A 15583-nucleotide genomic window follows, 5' to 3' on the forward strand; every position below is an offset into this window, starting at 1 on the left:
TCCGGGACTTCGCTGACCCCCAGAAGCTGTAGGGCTGTAGTAGGTGGAGAGGACTGGGACTCTTAGGAGGAAGGCAGCTTGGAAAGAATAGTTCTAGCAGAAGGAACAAAATGGGCCACCACGTTTGTGGGAAATGGACAATTACAGCTTTAGTAAGTCTCTCAGTAAAAAGCCTTCCATCTTGATTCCTACGTTATTTAACAGACTTGATGCCAGCTGATACTGATCTTTCAAATAATTTTTGGAGGGGAGAGGGAGACAGCCGATTACATGTCTGTTATTTAAAAAAAGAAAACATTCAGAAACTATGCAAAGCTATGAGCTCACCTATAATCCCTGCACCTACTCAGGCGTAATCTCAGCTAATGCGTTTGTCTACATGCGTATCGCCTCTTATTAAAGCATTTAGACATTTACATATTATAAAAGTCGAGTTGTAGGGCTTGGCATCCTGGTTTTTTTCACTTTCCATATTTTATGGACAGAATGTCATTAAACATATACAATGCCATGATTTTACGTCATTGTCGTTAGATGGCTGCGTGGCATTTCTGTGTGGATGTATGGGAACGTCTCAACGGGGCCCCTCCTGACAGACAGTTTAGGCTGCTTCCAATCAGGTTTGCAAGTGTGTGTGTGTGACTTTGCTTTTACATTAAAACTGTGATGAACAGATCTTCATGCATTTGTTTGCTTGTTTTCTTAAGGTAGATGCCGACACGTGGGACTGCTGTGTTAAAGGGCTTTCATATTTTCAAGTCCTTTGACACATCTTGTCAAACACCCTGTAGCAATGTGCTAGTTTACACGCCCACCATCACTGTGTGAGACAATCAGTTTTCCCTTACCTTTTTCAGACTTTTTAGACTTGGTTTTACTCTTTTCTATCTGCCCAGTAGATAAAAAACCCAGATATCATTGTTATGCAACTGGCATTTCTTTTATTAATACACCACAAATTTTTGTATGATTATTGATCATCCATGTATTTTACTTAAGATTTATCCATTCATGTCCTTTTTTATGTTTTTATTTGAATGTTATTCATCTTTTCATAGTTGATCTATAAGGATTTTTTAAATCTCTACATTAATTATCTAGTATTCAAGTAAGTTGAATGTATGTTTTGAATATATCCTTGTGTTTTAACTTGATAATGTGGAAGGTTTTGCCACATAAGTTTTACATTTTTTATTTATATCCATACTCTCTCTTTTATTGTTTCTGATGTTAATGCCATTCCCAAAGAGAATTTCCCTAACCCTAAGAAGCTAAAACCATACACTTATGCTTTCTTTTAGTATTTTTATGGTTTAGATGTTCATATTTAAATCTCTAATTTATGTGGAATTTATATTTTATGCAAGGTGAGAAGTAAAGCTGTAACTTTTTTCCCAAAATTGACAGCATTTGTGAAGAATGAAAATGTCACCTTTATCACATATTCGTTTTCATGCACAGTTGGATCTGGTTTTAGATAATCTATTCTGTTCCAATGACCTGCCAGCCTAACCCTCTGCCAGTCACATTATCAAGCATATTCATTTGGTAGGGCAATTCCCTACACATAACCCTCGTTTTTCAAAAAAATGTTGGCTATTCCTAAGCATTTATCCTTCCAGAAGCACTTTGGAATCATTTTGTTAAGTTCCTTCCAAATCCCATTGATATTTTGGATAGAATTGCCTTAAATTAATAGATTAAATTGTGGGGCATCAACATCTTTACAGTACTTCCAGAAGCATAGTATATCTTTCCATTTATTCAAGTCCTCTTTCATGCTCCTCACTGAAGTCTTGTCATTTTCTTCATTTAGGTCTTATACATTTCTTATTAAAGTGATTGCTGGGTATGACATATTTGGTTACTATTGTGAGTAAAATCTCTTTTGTATTGTGTTTTATAGCAAGTTCACGCTGGCATATAGCAAGCCATTGGGATATATATGGATAGACTACGGATAGATAGAGATGGGAGCAGTAGAGGTAGAGACAGGTAGAGCTACAGGTACAGGTACAAGTACAGGTAGAGGTAGAGATAGAGGTAGAGGTACAGACACAGATACAGGTAGAGGCAGAGACAGGTACAGACACAGGTACAAGTACAGGTAGAGGGCACAGGTACAGGTAGATACTACTGGACCTGTCTGGTGGAGCAGTACCCCTATGAAAGAAGAAGTGTCCTGATTTCTCCTTTTTCTCTCCTTCCCGCCATGCCCATCACTGACCAAACCCAGCTGGAAGCCAGATGACCAGGGCACCTGGGAACTGTATCCTGGAGTCAGGGGTCAGCCCCTAGACACATAGAACAGCACAGGGGAAGTCATGGAAGGGATCTGGGACAGACAGGCCAAGGACCAGGGTTAAATGTCTTCATAAAGGACTAATGATTGCTTCTAAAAATCTTCTTTTTAAAAAAAAAGTTAGTTTTTTTTTATTAAAGTACAGTCAGTTACAACGTGTCAGTTTCTGGTGCACAGCGCAATGTCCCAGTCACGCATATACATACATATATTCGTTTTCATATTCTTTTTCATTAAAGGTTATTACAAGTTATTGAGCATAGTTCCCTGTGCTATACAGAAGAAATTTTTTAATCTATTTTTATATATCATATCTAGCACTAAAAAATCTCTTTAATAATGAGTGTTTGACTCCACCGTGATGATCATAAAAATGTGCACCGGTTTGAGAACAATGTTGAGGAGAAAAAAAAGCTTTAATTCGATTATTGAAACAAGCTCATCACCTCCTGAGGTGACCACTTTGAAGTGGAACACTGACATATGGACATATTAGTATTATTTTTAAATATGCACATTAATGTAGAAATATTCACTCTGTAAAATTATTTCAACAAGCTCCCAAGGAGTGGGCACCAAAAATAGTTCAGCTCTCTGCAAGGATCCCAGCTCTCTGCAAGGTCCCAGCAAAATCTTATTTTTCTCCCTCTGCCTCAGAGCAGTGGGCTTTCCTTCCTTGGAGGGGAAGTGAGGGGACTTCTTCGCAGGTGCATCCCTTCCTGCCTCCAGCACCAGCCAGGTAGGCCAAATGGAATCCCAACAAGAGCAATACTTCATAAGGGAATAAATAAAACTTGCTGAATACCAGCACGAACCAATGGACCTGCTGTAAAATGTATTTTGATTCTGTTTCATTCAGCTTTCTTAAAGTCACCCAGATGTTACCTTGATAAAAATCTAAAAGCTTTTGGTTTACGGTTCATGTCAGCTGCCCTCAGCACCTCGCAGATGCTAAAAGAAGGAAGTCCACAGACGGTCGACCTGCTAACTCTCGGAGCCCTCCCACGCTTCAGCTTCCCACCTGGATGGTGGTTCCCTGTTCCGTGTCTATCCCCTTGCTTAGTCAGTAGCACGGTTGATGGCAGAGTCTGTTTTTTCCCTGTTTGTGTTCCCCACATGGTGTAACCTCGCCTGGCACAAAGCTCAACCAGTGTTCATGTAACACATGAAAGAGCAGATGGAGCAGAGCCTCAGCGCCCCCGTCTACAACGTGGGAGCCTTGCACATCTGCCTTCTTAACAGCCTGTGTGATGGAGCAGTTCCTCCCAGTCTCCTTGCTTTGGGGAGGTGAGAAGTGGGTTTTTTTTTCTCCTCCTGATGAGTCATCTGAGAGCCAGACACCATCGCTCTCAGACAGAACATGTCAGGTACTTGCTCAGGAGCAGCGGGGCCACAAATCTGTGCCGCGTCCCCGTGGTTACCTAGGGAACCCTGGGGCACAGCCAGGAAGAGGGGCGCTGCAGACAGAGAGGGCTCTGGCCCGTGTCCCAGCCTTTTGGCGACAGTCCAGAAAGCGCTTCCCACTCTGGTTTGGAACCAGTGTCCTGTCCCCAGTAGAGGGCAAAGGTGGCCCCCAGCCAAGAGACTGAAATGCACCAAGACCCGCCTCGCAAACATTGAGGACAGAAGGGTTCGGTTAGCAAAATGACTGTGACAGGAACCAGCGCAGCTGGAATCTGGTCCTGCAGTACATTCCTTTACTGTTGCACAAGCAGCCACATGCAGATCCCCCTTCCACTCTCTGTGGCTGTGAAGATTAAGTGAAACAACATATTAAACTGCTTGGCATGAGTCTTGATCACAGCAAACAATTAATAGAGGCAGCTGTAAATCGAATTATTATTGGTACTGATAGTAGTAATTTATTCTCCTCCTACTACATTATACTCACTATATCCTCCCAAGTATTATCCCATTTTACAGATGAGGAAATTGGGCCCAGAGAGATTAAGTGACTTGCTCAAAGTCCCTCTACTAGGAATTGAATACACTGGTAACAGTCAGCTAGCTGCTCTAATGCACGGGGATTGTTCTGGGAAGTCCTGTGCGAGTGCGTGGGAAGGACGGACAATATCACTCAGTTGCATTTAGCTCCACACCCAGACAGATGCCCTCACTGTGGTTGCATGATGGCTGGAACACAGCCAGACCTTGCTCCAAACCGTACGTAGTCTCATCTTCCAATCCCATAACAAAAGAGTCCCTGGACTCTCATTGGCTTTGACTGGGCCAGAATGTCCACCCCTACAGCCTAGGTCTGAGGGGTGGGGAACTCAGAGAACAGCTGTGGATATAAACTGGGTGTAGAATGGAGGCCAGGGGCCCAAGCAAGATGCGTGTGTGTATACAAAGCCTAAAAAATCATTTGCCAGAGTGTTTACAGGGATGCCCTCTCTGGATGGTGGAATAAAAAGTTGATTTCCTTTTTGTTTTCTGTACCTTTCTATAACTTTGCCGTAAGTACAATATACTTTGATAATTTTTTAAAAGCAATTTTTATTTGTTTACTGGTTTAATAATGCAAATAATATGTAGATATTTCAAGTATATTTATTTTTAAGAGTTTGGGGCTGGATGTTAGAGGCCTCCGTCCTGGTTCTGGCTCTGAGTGACTGCGGTCTTGTCACTTGTCTGGTCTCCGTTCTGTCACCTGTGAGATGAGGGGAGGGCTGCACAACTCTACATGTCTGATTCTCTCTCCTTCTGCATGCACACAGCTAGTAAAAACGTGTGGATCAGCTGGGTCCCAGGAGACCTGCCTGAACACAGTTGACCTTGGAGCAACATGGGTTTGAACTGTGTGGGTCCACTTGTACACATATTTGTTTCAATAAATATGCACTTTGTACAGAACTACATAATCTCTGCTTAGTTGAATAGAAACCATGGATACAGAGGGCCAGGGCTGACTGTAAACCTCCCTTGCCACTCGTAAAGCCCTCCTCCGCCCTCTCACCTCTGCCCCCATTGTTCAAGGGCCAACTGTAATTTTTTTCTTAATAGAAATCAGTTCTGAACAAAAGTGGGTACATTTATGGAGTTGAAAAATGTCTCTACAAATTGAGTATGCTCCCAGAGCCGCAAAGAGAGAACCCCTCTTCAGTGGAGACCAGCTAACCTACTCCAGCCCTGAAAACTCTCTCCCACTCAGAATATGAAAATGAATATATGTATCTATATGCATGACTGGGACATTTTGATGTACACCAGAAATTGTAACTGACTACACTTCAATTGGAAAAAAAAAAAAAGAAGAAAAGGAAAATCTCTCCCTCCCTTAGAGGTAAGAAGAATCAACATTCCTGACAGGGCTACTATGCGCCAAGCCCAATACAAAGTGTATTATACACACAGTCCAATTTACACTCATAATGTGGTTGCCATCATTTGTTTGACAAGCAGCTAGATCCCAGAGTCTCCCACGTCGTTATTGAATGCACATCCATGACTCACCTTCCCATAAAGATTCCTGAAGGGAAGAAATGCTCTTTATTCATCTCTGTATGTCTCTCAGACCCTAACAGAGGGCTCAGTAAATATTTACTGATCATTGGAACCCTGGTCTTATCATCAGCGTTTCTTGGGCTCCATAGAAGACGATCCCTAATATCAAAGGTTTGACTGGCTCCTGGGAGCACACACCTTTGGCTAAGAAAGTGACGATCAAATTAAAGGGGAGAAGGAGCAACATATTGGGTTATTATCCACTGTTGGCAGGAAGCCATCACTTTAAAGAGTTGTCCTGATACAAGGCCTTCAGGAAGTGGAACACTGGGCAGTAGACTTAAACCAAGAACCAAGGGTTGGAAAGGTCACGATCACTGTGGCCAGAGGCAATGTGAAAGCACTGGGAACTTTATTCTTATTGAAATACAGCTGCTGTACAATATTATGTTAGTTTCAGGTGTGCTACATAATGACTTGACATTTGCATCCATTATAAAATGATCACCATAATAAGGCTGGTAACCATCTGTCCCCAAACAAAAGTTATTACAGTATTATTGACCGTATTCCTTATGCTGTATATTACATCCTTGTGACTTAATTGTTTTATAACTGGAGATTTGTACCTCTTAATTCCTTCACCTATTTTGTCTACCCCACCAGCCCTTCCCCATCTGTTTGCCCTCTGTACCTATGAGTCCGGTTTCCTTTTCTTTTGTATGTGTTTTGCTTTTTAGATCTCACGTATAAATGAGATCACACAGCATTTGTTTTTCTGACTTATTTCACTTAGCATAATACCCTCTAGATCCATCCATGTTGTTACAAATGGCAAGATTTTATTTTTTATACCTGAGTAATATTCCAGTATGTGCGTGGGGTGTGTGTGTAGTGTGTGTGTGTGTGTGTATACATATATCACATATTTATCCATTCATCTGTCTGTGGACACTTATGTTGCCTCCATGTCTTGGCTATTGTAAATAATGATGCAATGAACATTGGAGTGCATATAACTTTTCTAGTTAGTGTTTTTGTTTTCTTTGGGTAAATACCCAGAAGTCCAACTGCTGGATCATATGGTAGTTCTATTTTTAATTTTTCAGGAATCTCCATACTGTTTTCCCTAGTGGATACACCAATTTACATTTCCACCAAGAGTGCAAGAGGGTTCCCTTTTCACTACATCCTTGCCAACACTTGTTATTTGTTGTCTTTTTGATGGGAAACAAAACAAAAATAAACAAATGGGACTATATCAAACTAAAAAGCTTTTTGCACAGCAAAGAAAGCTATCAGTAAAACAAAAAGGCAGCCTACTGAATGGGAGAAGATAATTGCAAATGATCTATCCAAAAAGAGATTAATATCTAAAATATACAAAGAATTCATACAACTCAACATAAAAAGACCAAACAACCCAATTAAAAAATGGGCAGAGGACCTGAATAGATATTTTTCCAAAGAAGACATACAAATGGCCAACAGACATGAAAAGATGCTCAACATCACTAATCATTAGGGAAATACAAATCAAAACCACAGTGAGATATCAGCTCACACCTGTCAGAGAGCATTGGGATCTTGGGCAGGGATTAGGGTTGAAAGGAAGGGAGGGCTGCATAGAGAAGAATGGATTTCCAACAGCAAATTCACTGGGAAAATAGAAAGATTAAATAAATAGAGAGACAATCAAAGAAAGCAACTTCCATCTACACAATTTTGCCTACAAGAAGCTCTGGTTTTAAGGTTAGGGTTAGGTAACATGGGGGGTGATGGACTAAAATGATGTTTCTCAAAATGCAGTCTGCTGGTTTTCTGCCATAGACTCACTTGTGAAAAACATAAATTCATGGATCTCACTTCAGACCTACTGGATCAAAATATCGGGCTAGGACCCAAGTATCTGCATTTTAAGGCTCACTGTAGGTGCCTCTTACCCTCAGTAAGTCTGAGCATCACTGGCCTCGTAGGCAAACCTTTGCCGGCTAAAAAGTTCCATATTTCTTTCTAAATTCCTAGGTTCCCAGTGGAGCCGCACCAAGAAGAGGAAGAGTGGGCAGTCCTCCGGAATGAGCGAAGGAGCGTTCTAAAGTGTTCAGGTGACAAGAAAGTTCTGAACGTTTATGCCTAGAGAAGGTCCAGCTGTTTTAGGGACAAGTTCCCCAGCTTGACTTGAGAGAAAACAGCTCCAGACTGAAATTTTTTTTTTCTTTTCACTTTCCACTCCACCCCCGGGATTTAACTGAAAATATGTGCTCACTGAAGACTGCTCCCGGCCCTTTTCGCACCTTTTTTTCTTTCCCTTCTCATGGGTCTGGTCCTCTCTGCAGTACTGGGGGCCAGCGGAGGTTCACATGGGTCCCCCTTCCTTCCCTGCATTTCTAGGACCTCTGGTGTGATGGTTTATAGTCTGTGAAGCTCTTTGGTCTGATAGGGAAAATTCCTGTTGACACTAAGTGTACCAGTGGCCAAGAATTACAGGCCACGAGTCAGCCACCCTACCTGCTGGACCAAGCTGTTTCCCTTTCCCCCGCACAGCAAGCTCACAGGGCCCGCTGCCCACACACTCACTCCCCAAGCCCAGCGACACCCGCACTGGCTGGGTCTCTGACTTTGCTTTGAGTTCTCTGCATGAAGAAGTATTTCCAGCATGTCCTGGGCCCTCTAGGTACAGTAGATCCAGTCTCACAAGTTGCTTCTCAAAGGCCAGATACATTATTTCTGCTTTATATGCACTACCTGATTTAAACCCAAGAATTCTATCAGGTAGGCAGAAATAATGTGGGGTGTTGCCAAGCACACAGTTAGCCCACAGGAAGTTCTCAACAAGTGCTAGTGTTCTTCATATTATTTTTCCAGTCACTGTTTGTTCTGGGCTATTTATAGCAGGAGAAAAAAAAAGAAATCAGTTACATCAACTGGCAAGTAAAGGGTTGAAAGTGTCACTGAGAGATCAGCTAGGAAAATCTGTACCTAAATACTCCAGATACTGAGAAATCTGACATAACTTTTTAAGGTTATACAAAACATTAATAATAACTAATATTTTTCCCCCATTGTATATATATATTTTATTGAAGTATAGTCAGTTTACAATTTGTAAATTTGTTGTGTCAATTTCTGGTGTACGGCACAATGCTTCAGTCATACATGAACATACATATATTTGTGTTCATATTCTTTTTCCCCATAAGTTACTACAAGACATTGAATATAGTTCCCTGTACTATACAGTATGAACTTGTTGTTTATCTATTTTATATATATTAGTTAGCATCTGCAAATCTCCAGCTCCAGTTTATCCCTTTCCTCCAGCCCCCCACCCCAATAACCATAAGTTTGTTTGAGTTTGTTTCTGTTTTATAAATAAGTTCGTTTATCATTTTATTTTTTTAGATTCCACATATAAGTGATATCATATGGTATTTTTCTTTCTCTTTGTGGCTTACTTCGCTTAGAATGGCATTCTCCAGGTCCATCCATGTTGCTGCAGATGGCATTATTTTATTATTTTTTATGGCTGAGTAGTATTCCGTTGTGTAAATATACCACAACTTCTTTATCCAGTCATCTGTTGATGGGCGTTTGGGTGTTTTCCACGTCTTGGCTATTGTAAATAGTACTGCTATGAACATTAGGGTGCATGTATCTTTTCAAATTAGTTTCCTCCAGATCAATAACCTTTGCAGTCCTTAAAGACAATCATTGGATCGGGTTTCCTACCCTTCTTCTTGGAAGAATTAAGGCTCAAGCCTGATACAAGCCCTTGACCTCACTTGAGGTTCCCAGAGAGGGGTTAGGAGGAGAGATGTAATCCTCATCATATCCAACACCAGAGAAAGGCCTGTGTTTGTACTGCATGGTAGCACACAGGCCAAAACAACTTCTGCCATTCCGGACCCATGTCTCTGGCCTGCTGAGATGCCCAGAAATTCCTGTCATTTTGTTTATCAGTGAGGTCAACCTGCAGCCAAGCTTGGGTTATCTGGGAGGTGAAAAGTATCAACTTTGAGTCAAACCGTCTCTGCTCTAATCCCATCTCTGAATAAGTTTGAGCAAGTTAATTAATCTCTCCTATCCTCAGTTTCCTCACCTGTAAATGGGAGTCAACAGGGTCTTCCACAAAAGTGTTGTTTGGAGGATTAAATGAGACACCTGTGAATTAGCATGGCACATGCCTGGTGCATAACTGCACTCATAGTTAATTAAAATAGGGCTATCAGAAGAGAGCAATGCTTACCTCTAAACGGACAGCTCTCTGAAAGACTGGGGAAATCTTTGGAAGCCCTTCCAAAAACTTGCAATTCACACCATGCAGCTACCTGCCATTATTCCAGGCACTCCTATCTAGAAGTTCCCACAAAATCCTCCACACACCCTGACCCTGAGCACTTACCAGGGCCGTCACACAAGAGGCAGAAAACCAAGGCTCCTCCTCCTTCTCCCTTCAACTTTCCACGGCTCCCAAGGCAAACTTCCAGATTTGCCAGTTTGGCATCCAGTAAACAGTGGAGAAAGGCTGAGCATTTCCTGTCCCAGCATTCCTCAGTACACAGTAGAGACGGGCAAGGGAAACCATCTCTTTCTCACACTGCCGCCTGCTTCGCCATGCCCACAGGGCCCAAAGTGATGTTACGCCCATTTCCCAGCACGCCCACCCCCATCCCAGGGTCCTACCCTGTCACCTCTGCCAGAGAAGACAGAGATCACTCTATGACATCACTTCCTTGCCTTGCTCCCCAGAGACCTGGTCTGTCCTTTCCAAAGCCGGACTCTACCGCTTTGTCCAGATAGAATTTTTACATGCCCCCAAGGAAAAAGGTTCCCATCCCTTCCTTTAGACCTTTGTGAACTTGGTGGTCACCACAAGAGAAAATCGCCCAAAAGGGGTTGCACAAAAGAGGAAGAAGAGGAAGGATGGAGAAACTTGAGACCCTTGTTGTCTATTTGTGTGTCTCCTTATTTAACTCACATCGCTGTTCAACAGCAGGCATGATTCTCAGCATCCTCAGATGCTCATTCCCGTTATTCGTCTCAGACTGTGAACTTCAGGAGGACAAGAGAGGCCGGCGTCCATTCACTTTACTCAGTGCGGCTTCTGCCCCATGATGAATGGGGAAACACTGGATTAGTTCTGTTGCCCAAGAGTGAAAGAAGTTACACCGAGATAGAGTTAGCAGCAGAGAGGCTCAGCAAATGAAAATAAAAAGTAACAGGCTGAAGATCAATTGATCAAAGGGCCCTGCCAGGAACTTGGCACTGAGGAAGCCCCTATAAGGAATTCAGGAAAAGCCTGCAGTACAGCAACGTGTCCACAGCTTTCAGTGGATTCTCAATAAGGTCTAGGATCCAAACAGTTAAAGAACCACTGGGAGGGGATAGCCCTTTCCCTTATGAAATCTGGAGATGGGGAGGGTAAGATTAATACACATAAAATTACAGAGGACATCAATATGATAGTGCTGCCTTTGGCTGAGTGTTTTTTATGAGCCAGGTGTCAGCCTAAGCATTTCAGACTATGACTCCTTTCATTTTTACAACCATCTATGTTGCTGTGTGTTATCTCAGGAAATAGAAAGCTTGTATCCCCCGGTCTCGAATGAAAAAATGGAGACTGAAAGAGTTTATGAACCTTGCCCAAGGTCACACATCTGGTTATCCAAAGCTGGGATTCAGACTCAGAGCCAGTGCCAGGCTGAAGAAATGAATGACAGCAGTGGCAAAAAAGAGCCATGGGGGTGGAGTCAAATCTCCAGGACCCTGGCTCTGCCTTAGGTAAATCCCTTCCCTCTCTCTGGGCCTTGGGATTCCCGCATGTGAAATGAGAGGGTTAGACTAGATCAAGGGTCAACAACCCTCTTCTATAAAGGATCAGAGAGCAAATATTTTAGGCTTTGCAGAACAGACCGTCTCTGTTGCCGCTGTACAACTCTGCCATCGTAGCATGAAAGCCCCCAGAGACAATACCCAAGCGAATGGGTGAGGCTGCGTTCCAATAAAACTTTATTTACAAAAACAGGCACAAGTCTGGATTTGTTCCACGGGAACATGGTTGGCTGACCCTGGACTAGATGATCTGTAGGGTTCTTCTGACTGACATCTCAGGAGTCTGTGATCCTGATTGGAGCCCACAGGGGCCAATGCTTTGAAAAATCAGCTGTACGGAGCCTGAAGCCATAAGTATTGTCTTGTTACATTTTTCTTTAACCTTTGATGGGTTCAACAAATGTGTTCAGAAAGTAAATCCTGGCAGTGGGAATACAAAGGCAGCTTGGAAGCGCCGTAGCCCCAGCAAAATCTCCATCGGCATCCTGATGCGGACAGCTACCTCTGTCTTGTGGACAGCACGGTGCCAGCACAGCTGTGTGCCCGACTTCAAACCAGACTGCAGCCCAAAGACCCTTTCTAGAGAAATTTAGGGGCCACCACAGATTTCTGGGACAAAGCGATGGGCAAAGCCCACAGCTGTAAAGGAACCACCAGTATCATTCAAGAAAACAGCACACAGTCCCCTTCACGCCCAACTCTGCAGCATTGTGTGTTGGTGTTGGTGACCTGTGTTGGTGTCCCGCAGGAAGAGCTGCTGGGGCATAAGGGAGAAGGGACCAGGTCTCCAGTTCCAGACTTAGTAGGCTTTTCACACTCCATGCTTTGGCGCCCTGTCCCCCCACACCCCAGCCGCCAATTTAGGGCTCCCAGGCTCTCCCCGAACATGTGATGCAATTGTAGCCCCTGGATGACTTGGCAATTAATCTTCACCAGCTTACTGCAAGGGGCTGCTCCAAGCTCACTCATGCTCACAGGAAAATGCACGCAGATGGAATTTCTGGGCTGGGGGAATCCATGCTCACCAAAGACTGACAGAGCATAATTCCAGGAGAGAAAAGCAAGTTTGCCCAGAGGGAGCTGAAACCCCTCACTCCTGGGAGCCTTTGACCTGCTGGTTTGGAGGCAGAGAAATGCCTCTACTGCAGCCAGTGTCTCCTGCTCAGAAGAAGGGGTGCTTCCTCCTGCCTCCCAGCTGGGCTACAGCAGGAGCAAAAAGCCTCCTTCAAGTCCCCGAAACCCCTAGTGTACCTCATGAAGCGCACCTCCAGTTCTCCTTTCATTTCTACCCTCGTTTCCTGGGTGCTGTGTATTCCAGCTGTGCCACCTCCCAGCCTTGCGCCCTTAGGCAACCACTCTGAGACTCAGTTTGCTCATCTATACTCTGTCACTAATTATAGCATCCACTTCATAATATTATTATCAGGGTTAAATCAGAAAATGTACATGCGAGGTTTGGGGCATGATGCTTGGCATGTGGCAAGCACTTAATAACTCTTGGCTGATATCACTACTATTACCCTGCACTAGGTACTTTCCACACATTGTCACATTTAATCCTCACCTTAGCGCTGTGAAGTAGGGGCTGTTACGATCTTCATTTCACAGGTGAGGCAACTGCAGCACAGAGTGGTTAAGTGACTTACCCAAGGACACACAGCTAATAAACTAGTGCAACTGGGACACAAACCCAGGTCTGTTTGATGCCAGTATTCAGACTCTTAGTCACTTTACTATCCTGCCCAAGGTCACATTAGCAGCTATTAAATAAGAGAATCGGGATTAGAATCCAAGTCAGCTCTCAAAACCTCAGCAGACTGAGTGCTGGCCTGGGAAGCAAGAAAGCCTGACCCAAGGAGCTCCTCTGCAGAACCTTCTCTCCTGGACCGCTCTGCCATGCCATCCCCTCCCTGACCTCTGCCTCACTTGGGAACCTGATCACATTCTGTCTTCTGCTGTAATTTCCTTCAAGGCTAACACTGAATTTTCTGCTGCTTTTCTTTTTTTTTTTTTTTTTTTTAATCTCAGTCTGGTGCAGAGAGAAAGATGCAAGCTTTGGAGCCAGACAACAATGCTTTGAATACCAATGCTGTTTACTCATTGAATGGACTTGGCCATGTCACAGAACCTCTCTGAACCTCAGTTTCCTCATTCGTAAAGTGGGGATAATTCCTACCTTGCACTGTTGGAGATTTAAGTAAGTGCACACAGGGTACCTAGCACTGTGCCTGGCACATAGTACGTACACTCTGAAGGGCGCTTTACCATCATCATCATCCTCCATGGCACCTAGCTCAGGGCTAGGTTACTGTTTGCTTGACTAAACTCGTCTCTGATTTGCCCACAGCGCCTAGCGTGATACCTTACAGAGAGTAGATGCTCCTGTTTATGGCTGGTTAAATGGAAAACTGGAGAGAGCTAAAAACGGAGTACCATGCAAAACTGTACAATCAGAGGTGAGAGGTCTCCTCCCATAGGTCCTCTAAGCAGATCTCTGAATCCCCCACAGACTCTCCACAGGTCAAACTCAGTGGCAGCATCGCTTAGCACGCTCACAGAAACGGGAGTTCGCAGCATCAGAGATTTCTAATGTAATCAGATGGATAATGAAAAGGTTCTTCTTCCCCAAGCCTCGAGTGAGTCAGAGTTCTGTGCTTGGCTTTGCCCCAGGGAGTACCGAGAAAATGAAATATCATCTATATCCTCATGACACCTAAACAAATGGTCAATTCTGTGGGTCACGTATCAGCCAGAAGGTTTAAGAGGCATCTCCAGTTGAAGGGAAGAAAGGAACAGCAAGGTAAGGGTCATGAGCAAGGTGCTTAGGGGAGGTCCTGGTACCTGGCTGCTATTAAGGCTAACACCTGTTTGCCTTAACAGTGGGATGTTTGTTTTCCGTTTCTGGAAGGTGCTGATGAATAACAACATATGTCTGAAATCTACAAGGATTTTGCATCCCTTGATCTGGCTCAAAATCCTTTCCCTTCACCTCATTCAGGTAACAAACTATTCTCTTTCATAACGAGTATAAACCAAATCTGAATCTCAGATTTGCTCTTTTTTCCCCACCCTGGCCTTTTGCCACCATAGAAAAATGTCAGACAGGCTGGGTTTTCACACTGCAGCTGGTTACTGTGATTATGTAGACACAGCCTCTGAAAATTCAATGGTGTGTTGCTGGCTGTTCAATAGCTGGTGAAATTAACGCCCAGGGAAGTGGGGAATGGGCCACCACAGTCAAATGTGGACTCAGAACTTGCTTTTCGTTCTGTCCCGCTCTTTCCCTCCCATATCCCTGTCTTTGTGCTGATCGCCAGCTTTCTGCCAACTTACTGGCGTTCTCTTCCTCCTACCACTCCCCCTTGGGAGTAAACCAGTTCAAAAGAAGCACCATCATCCTCTTGAGGATATACAAGGATGGTGGGAACCGAGCATATGAGACCCCATTCCCACCACTGTGGACGGACATGTGGGTGAAGGGCAGCACGTCTGCCTTCAGAGGTCACTTCATCCAGCAAAGGAAGCTGACCACCTGGAACTAAAAGACCTCAAAAAATCATCTGGCCCAGCCCCCATCTCCAGATTGATCAGCATAACCCACCCAGGACCAAGGACAACCTCCCCTCTTCATAAGGACCCCTGGCAGAGGGCTGCCTAAGTTGTCCCCGTTTCACACTCCACTGAGTAAGTCACTGAGTGGCTGCCATGTGTGGCGTCCCTCTGAGGCAGAGGAAGGAGCACTGATCTGTGGGCCAGGGAGATGGAGTCTGAGCACCAGCTCTGCCCCGAACTAGCTGTGGGAGCTCACCAATTCCCTCTGCCTCCTGGGCCACCTCCAAAATGGGAAGATGGGTCAGCGAGGGTTCTGCAAGCTCTTAAAGAGCCAAATCACTGTAAACCTATGAACCTCCTGTTTTAGGATCTTCAAATACAACTTAATGCCAGTTTAATTGAAATAGAAGTCTGTTTTCAGGGCCATCTCTACTACAGATTTCTTAATCTCAG

The 15583-nt window shown here is 43.9% G+C and overlaps 1 protein-coding gene across 4 annotated transcripts in view; it reads left to right on the plus strand.

Annotated features, from left to right (window-relative positions):
* Window positions 1-15583, plus strand: part of ADRA1B (adrenoceptor alpha 1B) — a 389407-nt gene that overhangs the window by 321486 nt on the left and 52338 nt on the right. For 2 of the 4 annotated variants that reach the window (XM_032477221.1, XM_032477220.1), the window contains one exon: window positions 7772-7851. The exons of 1 other annotated variant lie outside the window; for it this stretch is intronic. The gene's annotated coding sequence lies outside the window, so the exon portion shown is untranslated. Of the gene's footprint in view, window positions 1-7771; window positions 7852-14248; window positions 14379-14486; window positions 14577-15583 lie in introns of all 4 variants that reach the window. One more of the 4 variants, XM_032477222.1, reaches the window with a different exon arrangement.

This window comes from Camelus ferus, chromosome 3 (genome assembly GCF_009834535.1).
Source record: "Camelus ferus isolate YT-003-E chromosome 3, BCGSAC_Cfer_1.0, whole genome shotgun sequence".
In the NCBI taxonomy this organism is placed as follows: domain Eukaryota; kingdom Metazoa; phylum Chordata; class Mammalia; order Artiodactyla; family Camelidae; genus Camelus; species Camelus ferus.